The sequence below is a fragment of the Aedes albopictus genome, unplaced genomic scaffold (assembly GCF_035046485.1).
Source record: "Aedes albopictus strain Foshan unplaced genomic scaffold, AalbF5 HiC_scaffold_87, whole genome shotgun sequence".
NCBI lineage: Eukaryota > Metazoa > Arthropoda > Insecta > Diptera > Culicidae > Aedes > Aedes albopictus.
In genome coordinates this window covers 21,759-34,786 of record NW_026917720.1, presented here as the reverse complement: position 1 = coordinate 34,786, position 13,028 = coordinate 21,759, and the positions used below count along the sequence as shown (strand labels likewise).

General features: G+C 39.9%; 1 long non-coding RNA gene across 1 annotated transcript; it reads right to left on the bottom strand.

Moving 5' to 3' along the window:
- Positions 1 to 11,592: 11,592 nt before the first annotated feature.
- On the bottom strand, positions 11,593 to 12,733 carry LOC134284798 (uncharacterized). The gene is made up of 3 exons (XR_009995943.1): positions 12,169 to 12,733; positions 12,035 to 12,103; positions 11,593 to 11,965 (listed from the first exon to the last, which is right to left on the bottom strand). It is a non-coding gene; the product is annotated as an uncharacterized LOC134284798 (long non-coding RNA).
- Between the last annotated feature and the right edge of the window lie 295 nt (positions 12,734 to 13,028).

Below are 13,028 nucleotides of genomic sequence, written 5' to 3'. Positions count from 1 at the left end.
AATAATGTGAAATTGTGGTTTGAAAAACCGAGCTTTCAAAAATACATGTAAAACAAATCATCTTTTTCACTACCAGGAATGTCGTGAAAAATGACTGACACCCATTATTTAAAATCCCAGATATTGTGTATTGATTTTTGTGCCATCCTTATGGAGGAGAATCCTTGCGTTTGTATGCAGAAAACTACAGGGGGTGGCCACAATGTTTGGGATAGGCAACTTTTTTTCTCCCACAAAAAAAAATCCACATTCTATAACTTTTCATATAGTGCATCAAAAAATCTCAAATTTTGATTGTTTATCAACCTGTTATATGTGCATCATTGGTACAAATTTGGGCTCGATTGAATAATTTTTCGCGGAGTTAGAACCCTTCGGGTAAAACACTGTTTTTTAGACAACTCATTTTTGAGCTGTCATATCTCGGAAACCAGTGAACCGAATTCAATGATTTTTTTAACGTTTATAAACAATATATTGATACTTAATACAACCCTATAAAATGTAATATTTTCTCACGGCGAATTAAGTTATACCGGGTTGAAATTTTTACCCATATAGAGGAAAATAAGTCAAATTTACAATACCACACAAAAATTACTAAATGTGTTCTTCCTTCAATCTAAATAGGCTCTAATATATCTGATTAAAGATAACTTGAGAACAGAAGTGGAAAATCTTTGGACATCAACACTAAAATTTATTGACATTGACGTAAAAAAATTACATTTTTTCGAGAAAAATCCAAAAAGTGTCAATCCATGATAACTTTTTTCAACGTTCAAAAAGTATCTATGTTTTAATAGTTTGTGAAGCATTTGTCTATTGTTAGTGTACGTTCAAAATTTCATTCAATTCGGTTCACTGGTTTCCGAAATATGACAGCTCAAAAATGAGTTGTTTAAAAAATAGTGTTTTATCCGAACGGTTCTAACTCCACGAAAAATTATTCAATCGAGCCCAAATTTGTACCAATGATGCACATATAACAGGTTGATAAACAGTCAAAATTTGAGATTTTTTGATGAACTCTATGAAAAGTTATAGCATGTTGAACTTTTTTGTGAGAGAAAAAAAAAGTTGCCTATCCCAAACATTTTGGCCATCCCCTGTATGTGAAAATTGGACCGCATTTTATCAAAAAACGTAATATCTCACATACCTCAAAACTCAAACCAATAGAAAGATATTCTTCTGGTGGCTCGCGAGCTCCACTGATGGTAGGGCCAGTTGCCGTGACTATATGCCCTGTGGTTCTGCACCGAAGGTTTCACCTCGGTATCAAATGTCGAGTTTTGCTTGTTGTACGAAATCACAGATTTCTTTCAGGGTGATGATGTTTTTCTCAACTAGTATATCAGCCAAGTTACCAACTTGTTGGGAAAACTTGTATTTCTCTCTGATTGCTCTGAACTTGGAACATCTCAGAATCAGATGTTCTGCATTTTCCGGTTCATTGCATTCGTCGCAGTTGGGGTTGTCGGCTAGCTTCATCTTGGCCAGCCAATATCTTGACCAGTCATGTCCAGCCATCATTCGGTTCAATAGCCTAATCTGTTTGCTTGTCAGGTCCTGTCCTATGAACCACGGTTGATCCGAAAAAGTGTCCTGTATTTTGTAGAACTTTTGTCCTTTCTCCTTTGCGTATTCGCTGTACCACTCGTTAGTTTTGTAGTGTTTCTTCCTTTTGAGTATCCAATACACGTCCTTGTACGATATTGGGTTGTCCACTGCATGGCTTTCGTCTCGGGTATTTCGGGTCTTCGGGTATTATATTATTTATTTGTCATTTCCGTTTATATTCACGTGGCTAGGTATCCATTGGATTGATACCTTCCAGTGCGCTGCCATTGTCAAGATGTCGTGTAGTATTTCTTCTCTGGTTGACGATTTTCTGGCCGTTTCTAATATTTCGCAGGCTGATTTCGAATCTGTGTAGATGACTTGGTTTTCCAGGCATTCTAGCTGGATTATCTTCATAGCAGTATGTATAGCTATTATTTCAGCTCCGGCGATACTAACTTCGTGACTTAGCCTCAGTGACGTTCTCTTTCGAATGCACTCCACGTATATACCTACGCCGCCTTTCAGTTGTACGCAATCAGAGAGTCTTTTATGCTAACTTGCAAGTTAAGACTGCAATTCTTGACGATGGGCATAACGCAATCAAAAAGTTGAAAATGTTTGAAATATATCAACTCCATGTACGTTAGCTGCGATTCTTCTACATCGTTGCTAATGTTCGTCTCAATCAGCTGTCGCCCAACTACAGTTTGCTGTGCTATGTTTCGGGCTATTTCTGTACCCGTTGGCGTTATGTATTCTTGTCTTATAGCGGGCGGTTCTAAGCCAGCGATTGCTACAAGAGTATTTAGCGGCGTGGTTTTGGTACAACCAGTCGCTTTTCGCAAACTGTGGTTGTTCAGGACTTCCAATTTGTGCTTGTTTGTTGCTGCTGCATTATAGTAGACCGTAGATCCATACTCCAATGTACTTCTAATTAGAGCTTTGTGTACATTGATCAAGGTTTGTTGATGTCCTCCCTGTTTAGTTCCACTTATGACCTTGAGCATATTCAAACGTTCGTTGGTCCTGATTTTCAGATCATTGATGTGACTGCTGAAGTAAAGCGTCCGGTCCAGCATAACACCCAAATATCTATGGGTGTCTACTGTTTCGATAAGAGCACCGTTTACTTGGTAGTTCAACTTTTTTCCTCCCAGTTGGAACATCAAAGTTTTGGTCTTGTTAGGGTTCAGCTTCAGCTCCAATTGTTGACATCTTTCCTCGAACTCTCGCAGGTACAGGTTTCCGTTCTCGTTGAGTCCATCGATGGTCCTGGCTGATACAATGATGCCGAAATTATCAACAAATTGTACAAGCTCCACTCCTTCAACCTCCATACTGTGTACCTCCAAGAACACTAAGTTGAAGAGAGGCCGACCAAGTTCCAGTGGGAACGTAGAGCAATAAAGATGATGAAGAAGAAGAAGAAGAAGAAGAAGAAGAAGGCCAAAACGTCGGACAGAATAGAATAAAATCATTGTATTTTTAAAGATTGAGAGCGCCAACTTCCTACGATTAACACAATCGTTCGTCAATAATAAGTAAAAAAAAATCATTTTTTCGAAAAAGATCCAGAAAGTGTCGTCAATTCATCATAACTTTTATCAACGTTCAAAAAGTACCTATATTTTAAAGACTTGTGAAGCATTAACATATTTTCGATAAACATTCAAAACTTAATTCAATTCGGCTCACTGGTTTCCGAGATATTACAGTTCAAAAAAAGTTTTCTAAAAATAGTATTTTACGAGAATGGTACTAGCTTCGCGAAAAATTAACCAATCGAGCTCAAATTTGTACCAATGATGTACATATAATAGGTTGACAAACAGTCAAAAATAGACAATTTTTAAAGCACTTTATGCAGAAATAAATTTACAGATTCCGCCAGTTTTCTGGGTATTTTTTTAGAAATCAATCAGAGAAATCCTTCACACATTTTCCATGGATTTCATCAGGAAGTTCTCCAGGGATTTCTTCAGAAATTCATGCGGGTATTCTTTTTAAAAATCTTTTAAAAAAATCCTACAGAATACATCCATTGAGTTTCTCAGTTACCGTAAAATGGGTTGTTAAGAACTCATGGGTTGTTAAGGGATTCATCTTCACATTCTAATTTGAAAAATCGCCAAACCGTATAAAAATTGATTTACTAATTCCAAATTCGCTTCAAATGTGTGTTGAAAATAAAGGCATACCATAAGGATCACCGCTCATGAAAATACGTTTTAACTGGACACTTCCCAGACAACCAATTTGCACGTATAATGAAGTTTATGTTCATGTTTATAAGCAGGGTTGCAAAAAAAAACGAAAGCATGCAACGAACGTGAGTTTTTGTTTTTGTCTTTTCACCACACCGCTTCTGACGTTGAAGCCTCTTGCCTTCACGGAGGCGGGTAAGAAGAGAATAAAAATTCTCTCGTCGCTCACGTCGTGGCGACGGCGAGATTCAATAACAATGTTTTCCCTGTCGTTGGTTCTCAAAAGAGAAAATTCACCACGCTTGCTTATGGGTCAGTCGCATTCATGCGGCCGTTGTTGACATGAAGCATCCATCAGCGCAGAGCGTGTGTTGATGATGGTGGAGTCATTACGCCCACAAAGTAGTTGAGTTTTTCTGTGTTCACTTTCAAGTATCTCACAGCGGAGCTGAAAATGAATGCCTAATGCATTCAGTTCAGTACAATTTCATTCAATTGAATGTGATTTGTTCAACCCTAGTTATAAGTACTTTTATGTGGTAAAGTTACATCGCATGAGATGCAGTAAAAATATCTTATGCGTACAAAAGTGGAGGCACTATACGTGCATTGATGGAAAAATAATAACGCTATATGACTTGAGGCGATATCTTGTGCGATGCTCGGTGTGCACTATTGCGACGTAATACAGCATCTCTTGCGACTTAATAATATTCGAAAAAAATTCTTGTTACCTCAGTATCGAACTAATAGCCTTTGGATTATCGAGTCGCAATTCACACTTAACACCAAACACTACTTATCAAACACACTGACTAATTTTTATGACATTCTAACTCACCTCAGTGTTTGTTGGAATGCACTTGGTTTCCCTGTGTTGTACGTGTTCGGCAGACTATCTGGAGCTCAAAATGACGAAGCGTGATTTCCCACATAGTTTTCACTACCACTTTCTTGCTACCACAACCCATTGTTAATTATCAAGTCAACAAAACAAAAATTATGGCTTTGTAACTTGTTTTGTCACCATAATGATGACTGCTCACTTTCTTGTAGTTTTTTGGCACTCCATGAGCACCTCTTTCATTGTTATCACGTATTACATCACAATATGCCAACGTTAACGATTGTAGCTTATGCGAGTTTGTATGCACATTTTAACGAGTTTATTTTTACTTTTATGCGAATCAGTTTGTACAACAATGCGAGATAAACTGACATAATAAGAAAAGTATCCAGAGAAGCCGTATGCAGTTATGTGAATTCAATTTTCACTTTGCGAGTTCGTTCGAACGCTTTTGCGAATGAGCAATATTTATCGCAATAAAACATATTACAAGTTTTATTTTTCTGTTAAATGTGCTATTTAAACTTGTAAATATTCCCCTAGTATTAATGCACATTTATAGTGTAAATTTCCGCACTACAGATTCGGCCGATTGCCGCAAAATTGCCTCCAGCCTGTTTTGGATGACACGTGCTTGCTGCCCGGTTGCTGCGATGCGAAAGAGGACGATCGTCGGCGGCGCGGTCTCTCCTGACCGACCGGCTCGAGTCTTCGTATCGCTGACGACCGACGACGTGCGCGTCGCGACGTCGCGAAGTTGCGATGTGTGATGGAGCGCGAATATTGTTGTCGCGGTTGGGTCGCGGGTTTCGATGATGCGCGAATGCTGACGATTCGCATCTCTGCGCATAGGGTGCTAAACTGGTATGCCACATCTTCCTTCTCCTCTCGACAAAAAACACACAAAAAAATGTTACCATCTCCCAGCTACATATTGTATATGGCATATGAAGGCGTCTGGAATATTATTTCGACAACCTATTGATTTACTAAAACACAGGGTAATTTAATTGATTCTAGGCAAACCCACTAAGCCAACAACAGAAACATTTCGTTGCCAGAATCTCAGACGATCTCATTATCCTAAGAGTCGTGTGCCAGTTATATTCAAAAAATTTACTTCTTAGCTGTTAAAATTTGCTTCTTCGAGGTCCTGTACGTTTTTGAATAAACCTGCACTTGTTTCTCTCTTTCAGAACACCGGAAGGTTCCTTTCGCATGGTTGGAACCGCATCTCGTCATTTAGAGACGACTATGGTTTGACCAAATGCATTATACTCCTCCATTACTGCATATCTATGTAGGTTGAATATCGACTCTTCCTTCACTCTATATTAACATTCAATCATAACGTTACTCAGGATGCTTCTTCCGCCTTCGCTTGTCCTCACGAACCATAGCTTTTAATTTGGCTTTGTGATCTCTCTAGTTGCTGTCATGGTTCTTCTTCTTCTTTTTCTTTGTGACTCTACGTTCTCACTGGAACGACTGCTTCTCTCCAACTTTGTGTTCTTGGAGCACATTTACAGTTTTAAATTGAAAAGGAGTATTTACTAATACGAACAAAGCATTTATTTGAGAATCCTTAAATATGCCATTATTCTATGCACGGTTTTGTTTGAAACATAATTATTTCCGATTGTCCATGTTTCAAAATGCCCGTGTTAAGTGATTCATACCTAACAGGAATTTCAATGACATAATCTGTTGATCGATTTTTATTCGCGAATTTATACAAGTTGTTTTCAACATTGCCTTTTATTAAAAAAATGTTACTGAACATGTATTGGCAATCTAATTGCGGTGCATGTCTTAAAAGCTCCATATAATGGTACGTATGCCTTTGCGTGGCAGTAGTTTGACAGATTCCCCATTGAAAAACTTAAAAAAAAATGCAAACTTAGACGTAATGAATGATGTGTTAAAGTCTTTATATGTTGGTTCATGTACTAGTTTTATGTCCGGTTGCTACCACATTGTTGCTTTTTTCTTGATTTTTTTCAACGAAATGTACCTTTCATCGTGAAACAAAACTCGCCCTAGAATATTAAATTGACATAAAATCTTTTCTAAGCGAAATCTTTCTCATTTAGACGGTTGTCCAATCGGTCCGCAATAACACCTCATAATTACAACCCTTAGAAACCACAACATGAAACATCTGGTGGACCAGTTGAGTTTTTTTTCGTTTAACAGAAATTTTCCTTCATCTGCAGCGCGAATCGAGTCGTCTGGAACACTCACAATTCGCCAAAATTACTAATGTCGCTACCTAATTTCAACATTATAGGACACGTTCAACTTGTGAAAGAAGCGTATAATGCTTTCCAACAACTCCGTGATTTTCGAATCTATAAAAATTATACAGTAACTTTAATATTTTCCATAGTTTCTCAATCCGAGATACTTCTTATTTCGGTGACTCTCCAAGCACATCCGAGGCCATCAGTACACCACAAAGGCGGACGCATAACCACGTCCACTGGGTTTCTTTCTAAGGAGTCACAACAAGCACTATTTGCTGTCGTTGTCGCAAGTCGTACGAACATGAAAACACGTGAGCATCCTGTAGCTTATCGTTAAAATCAAGAAATGAATTCCCATACAATATCGACGGTAGTCCAAACGCGTCTGAAATTGCGCACACAAGTCCATGTATGCGGATTTATGAACATTGAGCTGCCATTTCTCGAGCTTCGATCTGCATCTTCTGACGGTAATCCACATGCATAAGATACTCTTCAATACGAGCACCACAGATAACAGATGTTTATGCTAGTACAAATTTTTCGCAGAATCCTGTGTAAATGTTCAAAACGATATACGTTGGCTCACTACCGCCATCTACTCAACTGATTGCGACATTACATCTAACTTGAATGCAAGAATAGTTCAAAGTTCCACTTTCATTCAAGATCGAATACAATATTGAATGTAAAATTGCGTAGTGCATGCAATCTTGAAAGCGATCACTGACTATCGATCACTGCGCCATCTCTAAATGATTGCCACATGAGTTTCAGCTGCTCGTTACATACAAAATGGCTGTTGAGCATTTTTACACACATTGCCAATATAAGCATAAACGTCTGTTATCTGTGCGAGCACTCAATCAAAAGCACAACCACGTGCATAACGTCTGGATTTTTTTTAAATTTACCGACAATACTTTCATCTCGTACGGATCTTCACACTCCGATGTCGCTGTTCGTGTGTGGATTTTTTCTTTTTCCCCCGGCGGAACTCCAATCGCGCCGGATCCTCACACAAGTCCATGTGGTTCTTTTCACTTCCCCACGGCGGAAGTTCAATCGCGCTGGATCCTCACACAAGTCCATGTGGTTCTATTCACTTCCCCACGGCGGAAGTTCAATCGCGCTGGATCCTCACACAAGTCCATGTGTGGATTTTTTTTCTTTTTCCCCCTGCGGAACTCCAATCGTGCCAGATCCTCACACAAGTCCATGTTTGAACTTTTCCATTTCCCCCCGGCGGAACTCCAATCGCGCCAGATCCTCACACAAGTCCATGTGTAGTTCTTTTCACTTACCCCCGGCGGAAGTCCAATCGCGCCGGATCCTCACACAAGTCCATGTGGTTCTATTCACTTCCCCACGGCGGAAGTTCAATCGCGCTGGATCCTCACACAAGTCCATGTGTGGATTTTTTTCTTTTTCCCCCTGCGGAACTCCAATCGTGCCAGATCCTCACACAAGTCCATGTGTGGCTCATTACATTTTCCCCCGGCGGAACTCCAATCGCGCCAGATCCTCACACAAGTCCATGTGTGATTTTTCCATTTCCCCCCGGCGGAACTCCAATCACGCCGGATCCTCACACAAGTCCATGTGTGGTTCTTTTCACTTCCACCCGGCGGAAGTCCAATCGCGCCGGATCCTCACACAAGTCCATGTGTGGCTCATTTCATTTTCCCCCGGAGGAACTCCGATCACGCCGGATCCTCACACAAGTCCATGTGTGGATTTTTTTCCATTCTCCCCCGGCGGAACTCCAATCGCGCCAGATCCTCACACAAGTCCATGTGTAGTTCTTTTCACTTACCCCCGGCGGAAGTCCAATCGCGCCAGATCCTCACACAAGTCCATGTGTGGCTTATTTCATTTTCCCCCGGCGGAACTCCAATCGCACCGGATCCTCACACAAGTCCATGTGTGGTTCTTTTCACTTCCACCCGGCGGAAGTCCGATCGCGCCGGATCCTCACACAAGTCCATGTGGTGTTCTTTTCCATTTTTTTTTTTTTTCAGCATTCATAACCTCTCTTGCTCTTCAGCGTCATTGCACAATCAAATAGCATTACTTTGCGAGTATGAAAAAAAAATCACTTCCACCAAATATGCTTACCATTTAGCTTATATTGGAATATGTTTTCAGCCTTCACAATTTATTTGCTCTTAAATCTTTAAGCAGCAAACCTGGCAGGATCACCAATGTAAATTTCCGCACTACAGATTCGGCCGATTGCCGCAAAATTGCCTCCAGCCTGTTTTGGATGACACGTGCTTGCTGCCCGGTTGCTGCGATGCGAAAGAGGACGATCGTCGGCGGCGCGGTCTCTCCTGACCGACCGGCTCGAGTCTTCGTATCGCTGACGACCGACGACGTGCGCGTCGCGACGTCGCGAAGTTGCGATGTGTGATGGAGCGCGAATATTGTTGTCGCGGTTGGGTCGCGGGTTTCGATGATGCGCGAATGCTGACGATTCGCATCTCTGCGCATAGGGTGCTAAACTGGTATGCCACATATAGGTCTCTGGCAGAATAGAGGCCCACAATCCCATTTCGATTGCAAACATTCAGGCCATTTCGGGCCGTGATTAAGTACTAGAGATGTAAACCTTTCCCTGGCACAAACTTCAAGTTATAGAACTCTAGTGATGAAACCCGAATCGGGATGCCCCTTAGGATTAGAAATTCCTAGACAAAACTCAAGCTATGAAAGCAACTAATGCTGCGAACAAAAGGAAACCTGCTAGAGAAAATACGATTACAGGATTGACTGATGGACCAACAACATTTATGAAACCTCGTCATCCTGTCATCGGACATTGTTATCCATTAGGGTAACAAGGCAAAATTTATGCTCTGTGTTGTGTTTGTCCAAGTGTGATGTCCTATTTTATTACGCATTTGTAATGTTCCACGATAATGTCATGTTTATTGTGCATTTGTAGTGCTCCATTATTTTATCGTAATAAATATCAGAATGTCGTCTACCACGATGTAGTCATAAATGATGCACTCATATAAGATTTTACCAGATACACCGCATTAAGTTCAAAACATAACATCATATGCGATGAAAATTGTCCCTCAGTCGTACATATATGACTTCAAATAATACTTTATACGATGTACAGCGTGCATCCTTATGCGACTCCTGTTGTCTGGGTAGACATTAAAGCAGAACGGCTTTGCTTTTCCTCAATTTCGCTACCATTGAAACATTCATTTGTAAAGTCAGAAATATTATTAAGAAAAATATATTATTTATTAAAAATACGTTCCTTATTTCAAACCAAACTAGGGTAAAATATTTGATGTTACTAAGGTGGCTTTCAAACACCAACAATTTTTGTGAAAAAAGTTTTGTTTCATAAACTGGTGGGGTGTTAAGGGATGAAATTTCTCATATAACTTTGAGGTGATTGATTCATTGTATAGCAGTAATTATTCTGAGTGACATATTACGAGTTTCATTTTGGGTCCAACAGCATCCCAACAGTTGTTATGGATGATAAATTCTACTAATACAATATAGATCTCTGGAAGCAAGTGTTAGAATAATACATATAATTAAAAAATTGGTCGAATGTTTATACTCAATGCCGCAGTAGTCCCCTCTCTACAGAAGTTGGTGTTTTTCAGGTGTTTTGTATTGTTTAAACAAAGACGTATTCTTCAAAGTTAATTTCCCATCTGTTTTCTTATTTAAATATTATCAATAATTGGCACTAAAACGTGACACCCTGAGAAACTTTTTTAAAATGTGGAATATGCTCACTTGATCCATATATTCTGTAAACCAGACTGTCACGAACTCTTGCAAAAGCAAGTATTTATGAAGAAGACGCATGGCAGTTTGTAAATCATACAAAAAATTATCGTTTTTTTAACGAAAAACGCAAACAAATAGAAAATATAAAAATCATGTCACAACGACAAATAAGATGTATCAAACTTTTGAAGAAAAAGTTTTCTTAACCTTGCTCATCAAACATTGCTGATAAAACATCTCAACACCTGAAATACGACCTATCAGCGATGCTCCAGAGTAGAAATATCAGCATTGAATACACAGTTTAAACCCTGGGACATTTAATGATACAAAACAATTTCAATATAAATGAGTTTTAAGTGAACAAAATACTGTTAATACACACCCTTTGTTTAGAACCTGTTGATCAGTCTGAACTGTTCCTGATCGATAGCTTGGGATTATAAGCCGGAATTTGTCCTGGTTGGTCGATCCTGGGGTGCCTAGGATCCGATTCCTATGCCTTGGGAATTGGGTTTCGGTTGGGGTCAATTCACTGCCACTACTAGTCGGTTTAGTTAGCACAAATACACCTTTTATTCACTAAAACCACATACTACGGAATTAACTTTATTCAAATTGACGTACTAACTTAACATTAATTTATATAGTCTAAGCTTAAAATTCTTCCTCAACACGTCTCTTCACATGGCTATCAAATTACAGACTAATTTCTCATGGCAAAAGGCCAACTTCTTCTAGTTTTATAATAGTATTGTTCACCATAGTCTTTGTAACGAATGCTGATTATGTACAATAAAAAGATCTGACCTTTCTAGCTGCAAACCATTCACAGTTTCCGACGAGCAGGTCCCACGTCGTTCGACTTTCCAGGATCTGTTGAACAGTCCTATCACGTCGATTCAAACGTTCACGTGCCCTTGAATCGCATGCGCATGCACTTTTTTCGTTTCGCGAGGTTCCACACTCCACATGCAGGGGTCGATCCGCAACACAACTATCCACACGCAACCGTTTCCACCGTTCGTTTGCTTGCTATGCGTGTAAACACAGTTTCGGCTACTCACCCGCAGGTGGCACTTCTTCAAACTTCTGTGCCTAACGCTTGCCGATTGTGCGATGTTTCGGTGTGAGACGATTTGGGCAACAATTATGGGATGAGCTTGCCGATGCTGCGACGAGAAACGTTGCGGAAAGCTTTCGGATGTTGCGCGATTGATGGGCGCTCGCATGAGAGTGGTCCGGTCGCAGGGCTGGTTCGAGCCAACGAACTGATTTTCCTAGAAGTCGGCGACTCCGGATAAACACCCGCGATGACCAGCGGGAATCACCTGGTCAATCGATTAGAAGGACAAATTCACATTTCACTCTTTTAAAGAGATCAAAATTCTCCATCTTACCCTTTTGATCTGGTATTTTAGCCACACTTAGAGTGATTTTCAAAATGGCTGTCCTGGCTTAATCTTAATCTACGAAAATTATTCGAGAAAAGTTAAAGGTTTTCCACTAGTTTTCATTTAAAATAGGTTTTTACCAAAGATTGTACAATAATCAATTTAACTTTTTTGATCACTGATTATTACAATTTTGTCTTCCCAAAATCACTATTGACTTGGCTAACTGGTATTTTGAAATTTTCACCGATTTAGAAAACTTGACGAATCGCACGAGAATAAAATGTCGGTCGGAAAATTTAGTTTTTATAAACCCCCCCCTATTGCGTACCTATTTTTGTCGAACGCAATTTCGAACAACCCCATCTCATTTTGCCTTAAACGTTTCTAAGCTATCGATCTCATTCTACCTTTGCTTGTATTGTGTTATACAAGCAGGTAGCGGATATTTGGCTAGCCTCTAGGATTAGTTCAATTAGGGGTTTTTTGAAATACTTTTTGTGGTCAGTTATGAGATCCATGGAGGCACTCACGGAAACTTGCGAGACAAACTATCGATACTTTTTTTATGCAAAAGCTTCAGGTGTCTCAGAAAGGGCAAGAGATGGCGCGCATGTTGCAAAAGAGGTCAAAGTGTATCATAAGCATTACACTGTTAATTTTATTTCCCGTACATCCAGATTTAAATCATATTCAAGAATTAATGTTACATCTTCTATAACAAAGTCGTAGAAATTTTACAAAGGCAGAGTCCAGTTGGTAGCGTGGCCGTTAGCACCGGCTATAAAAACTGTTTAGGGTGTCTCCAACATCCTCCCCTCCCCTGAAACAGCCGGAGTTTCATAGGTTTCCTTCGGATCTGCTGCTTCTGTTTCGGCTGGATTGGCCACCGGCAGGATACAAATTTTGGTGACCGGTCTTTTAATGAAGCCGTCGGCTGTCTTGAGTGTGACGACTCTCACGACGTTGTCATCCCCCGGATGTACGGCATGAATACGGG